This window comes from Manacus candei, unplaced genomic scaffold (genome assembly GCF_025592945.1).
Source record: "Manacus candei isolate 608988 ecotype Guabito, Panama unplaced genomic scaffold, ASM2559294v1 h1tg000088l, whole genome shotgun sequence".
Lineage (NCBI taxonomy): Eukaryota > Metazoa > Chordata > Aves > Passeriformes > Pipridae > Manacus > Manacus candei.
This window is the reverse complement of record NW_026138136.1, coordinates 3,124,193-3,128,877: the sequence shown is the minus strand read 5'-3', so window position 1 is coordinate 3,128,877 and position 4,685 is coordinate 3,124,193. Positions and strand designations below refer to the sequence as shown.

Here is a 4,685-nt window from a genome sequence, read left to right as displayed (position 1 = left end):
ATGAGAATAACGTTGATAACATGCTGATGCTTTAGTTGTTGCTAAGAAATGTTTACCCTAAGTCAAGGACTTTTCAGTTTCCCATGCTCTGCCAACAAGGAGATGAACAAGAAGCCTGAAGGGAGCATGGCCAGGATAGTGCTATTTAGCTTAAAGTGTATAGGGATACAGCTGCTGGAAGTTTCATTGAAGGAGCTTTTTAAAGTCCCAAGGAAGCTGGAGTGTGGCTGGCAGAGGAACTTACTTTACTAGGTCTTTTAACCTTCTTTATACCCTCTTGTGAAAGACTCCCTTTTCAAATCGTGGTGGGATTTTGACAGCTTGGAGAACTCTCTGCTTCCCCATCTGCCCTTCAAAAAACCCTAATTAAGCTGCAAAGGCTTAAGGCCTGACACTAAGATGGCACAGTCTCCATGTTTTTGACAGATAAACACGGAGAAATGCAAAATTATGAGAATTGTGGGTGAGGTCCTGTCTCTGAAGAGCTGTTTCATTGCCTCCTGCTGACAGAATACTGAGGAGGGAGAGGCAAGGAGACCTTTCTAATTGTAGATACTTCTCCTTTGCAGAGTGCCTGTTGGAAGTGCTGCTGCAGTGGATTGTGGTGGAAGGGTCAAAAAATGCTCGTCAGCTGCTGCTGGAAGGGAATGGGCAACAACAGAAAGATAAGTGAGTAGAGAAAGGCAGGGGACAGGAGAAGAGCACATCTGGAAAGAGAGAGATAGAAATAAAGTTGTAACTGCAAATCACAGTGACAGAATTTTAACATGAAAGGGTAGAGGTGAGGGAGTACTTATTATTTTCCAAGATAACATTTGGAAGGATTGAAACAATCATTTATACAGTTTTCTATATATACACCCCTCACTATACTTTACAAAACCCCCAAAATTCTTAAAATAATGCAATCTGAAATATCAATAAAAATAAAAAAAATTAATAAAATGAAGCTTCCTTGAAAAATGGTCAACTTGATTGAATTTTTTTCCAAAATTGCTGATCAAAAAACCTTGAATCATCTTCTTACTGTATTCCCTGGTTTTACCTACAGCAGTGCAGGAGAATTCCCAAATTATTGTCAATGCTAGTGTTTCCTAAATCTACTCTTATGCTTATTAATTGAATTTCAGAGACCAATTAAAATTTTCCCTACTACTGAATTTCAGTGTTCGTAACTTAATTTTTCCTTGATATTTGTGTAATAATCTCTTGTATTTCTCAAAATGATTCTGCTAATGAGCCAGTGTAGAGTTTTCACATTTTAAATATTTATTGTAGATGTAATTGTAACTTGATGTCATTTAGCTGGCACTATACATGTATTTCTCTTTTCATATTTTAGTTTAGTCTCCCCTTATTGTTTTTGTAGCTTTTCTTTGAACTTAATCCAATTTGTCTATGTTTTTCTGGTAATTAAGTGCTGATAGCAGAAGAGCATTCACCTGTTATGTGAAGAATCATCTTTTATTTCTTTGAACCTGTCTTTTACTAGCTTTTATTAATGACTCCTACTTCTTCTGTTTGGAAAACCAGCAAGCACTTGATTTCTAGCCACCTTCCCACAGGTAGTGTGATCATTTTGCATTTTGTAATCCCTTTACAGTTCATCTATTTTTACTTCCAAAATTAATTGCCTTGTTATTTTTGTGTGGGGAATAAGTTAGATTTGTTCCACTAGTTGTTTCTGGAGCAGTATAGTTTTCTTTCTTCAGCAATAAAACTGTCTCTGTTTTTCTCTAAACTTCTATTTTTTTAATTATAAATTCTTTACCTAATAACTTTGGCAGCTGTTAATTTTTGTCCCTCATCTATGATATGCACAGAGTTGATCTGTTAAAATAATGATAGTGTGTCAAAGTGAAGATCTTAAAGGAAAAACAGTTACAGTTGCCTGGGCAATATTTTGAGACCTCCCTCACTTGTATGATGATTACACTATTTTTTTTTCTTTTACATAGGATTCTGTCTCACTAAATGCAAGAATGGATAACACCAAGCCCCAAAAATTTCGACATCTCTTCCTTGTTCTTTAGCTGTATCATCCTTATTTTAAAGACAAGGAAAAATATCTGAGAAAGAACTTTTTATGAGATGACATAACAGACTTTTGCTGACAATTAGGACAATGTCTGTCTGTGAGGAAACTCCTAGCACTGCTCCAGTCTTCAGAGCTGGCCAGAAGCATGCCTAGGAATGCACACTTTGGAGTGACCGTGCTATAGAAGAGAGCAGTCACATCACACCCCTGAATGATAGCACTTCAAGTAAGAAACACCAAAACTGAGGGCTGCAAAATGTTTCTCTCTTGCAGGCAGGCAGGGGAATCTAGACATTTCTGTGAAATCTATGGAAGAGTCAGGAATGGAAGTGAGTTCACCTGACTTGAATTTCTGCTTCCTAAACTGCACATCTGTTCTCACCCTGAAGACCTTCTGCCACCCTACTGTAATGTGTGAAGCCATGTAGAAAATGAGGCAGGGACAGAATCAAGACTATTAATTGGCCTAGTCTATGGGTAGATAGACTTCTTTCTGTGAACTGTGTCAGACCAGGGGAATATCAGAAAAATAAGCGTTTGAATGTACAATTTAAACCAAATTGTTCTCCTTGTGGATGGTGGACATTACTCTTGCTTAGGCAAGAGTCCTAATTCTGGACATTTGAAGCTTTGAGTTCTAGATCCCCAAAAATTATTTTTCAAATGTTAGTTTAGGGAAAGAAGGAAGGAAACAAGCAAAAGGCATCAGTTCATTAGAATGCGGAAGTTGGACTTCTTATTGCTTTTATGTACAATCTAATACTGGTTTATGAAAATTTATTTAGTCAAACAAAGGTTAATTGCTTCCGATTGTCCCTACTACTCTTTGTAGGCCAAGCAATGGAAGATGATGTGACCCGTAACACACTGAGACCCTGTGATAGACAATATATGAATCCAGCAATTTTTATTGCATTGATTTTAAGGGTATCCTGAGGATGTCTACAGAACCAGTGCTGGTGTCTGTTGGCAATGAGCATGCAAGGGAGGCTTGAGGTGAGGCCAGCTGGTGTCATGCATGATGTGCAGATCTGACATTCTGTGTGTGTAGAGCTGTCATGTTGGACTGGCAGCATGTGATTGCTTTCTTTATGTTCTTTCTTTCTTAGTGTACCTAAGTAATGCTATCTTTCAGCCTGCTTAATACATTTTTGCCACTTAAAAAAAAGAACCTCTTTCTGCTTCCTATCAAGAGGAACATTTATTGCGATTAGGACAATGTTATGACATGAGACAAGTTTTGTTATTTTCTTTTCCCTCCTTCATTTCTCTTGCTACCCTTCTGTGGTGTTTATATGCTCGGTCTGTGCTTGGCTTTACATGTACTTACACATCACTTTTACAGCACTGCTCCCTCTTGCCTATAAACCAGTGCCTGCTAAGTGAATCCCCTCTTGCCTGCCTTCCCTGAGTGCCTGTAGAGCTGTGTTCAAACTGCTGGAAGGAGCTGCACTGCAAAAGGAACAGGGAAGGATGAAACCAGTCAGTAGGTGAGTACCAACCAATGCAACAATCAAGGAGCTGGTCTATGTAAATCACGTAGTTGGTTTTTTTAGTATTTTTTTTTTACAAAAAAGCAGACACCATAATAGCCGAATGGACAAATTTGTACATAAACCTGGCTCAGTTCCAGTTATAGAGTGATTCCCTGAAGTGGTACGGATTTGCTTCATCTCACAGTGGATTATTCTATAATAGCCCAAGTTTTATCAAATGTGAGAACAAGAACCTTAAAACTTTACTGTCAGTGAAAGAGTATAAAGGTTCTGGGCAAAGGGACAAAAATTAGCAAGTGATTTGAAAGCATTTAGAAATCAGGTGTTGAGGCCTGGTCTCTTACACAGTAGTTGGACAAAGAAACAAAACCTGTAACTACTGAAGACTATCGTAAATGTTCTGTGATAGGATTTGAAGTGAAGTAATTTAAGGAAGTATGTGATAAAGATTATTCCTTCCAGATCATAGCCATAGAAAAATGCCAGGAAAACTGAGGAAATTTTGTGTTCAATGACATTTGTAAAAACAAACAAACAAACAAACAAGATTCTCTATTTTGTGAACTTTTCATTAACAAGTATTTGTGAACTCTGTGGGTTTCTGCAGATTTTTTTTTTTAGCAATGTAGATTTTGGACATACTTAATAGTTCCACTAATGTGTTTATTTAATTTTTCATTAGTCATGGTTCTGCTGCAACAAAAGAACTTGATCTTTTGGCATCCATTAATATTTTTGCTATGATCCTGTAACCAAATGATGCTAGCCACAAAATTCTTCTAATTTAGTCATCATTTCACTTGGTATACTTATTATTCATTTTGGTTTTGGCATTCACAGCATGGAAACTTAACCCAAATAACCAATAATATCTTTGCAATAGTGTCAAGCAATATTTGGCAATTATTTCGCTGTATGTTTCAGGAGGGTGTTTGACACTGACCCAATTGCATCTGGGAACAACTGTGAGTTTATGAAACCAAGCATGGAATTATAAACTAAGCAGCTAGTCATCTCTGGCAGGAACATAGCAATTATAGTCATTCAATAATATGTGGTTTCAACTGGAAATCAATATGTAACAGGTATGGGGTAAATAGGAGGCCAAATAATTCCTACCAAAGAGGCTAAGAGGGTGGTTAGGCAAGACT

The 4,685-nt window shown here is 37.4% G+C and overlaps 1 long non-coding RNA gene across 1 annotated transcript; it reads left to right on the top strand.

The window, feature by feature from the left end:
* Positions 1-575: 575 nt before the first annotated feature.
* Positions 576-2,939, top strand: LOC127482489 (uncharacterized). Its single transcript, XR_007908629.1, has 3 exons — positions 576-669; positions 2,312-2,367; positions 2,871-2,939. It is a non-coding gene; the product is annotated as an uncharacterized LOC127482489 (long non-coding RNA).
* The last annotated feature ends 1,746 nt before the right edge of the window (positions 2,940-4,685 follow it).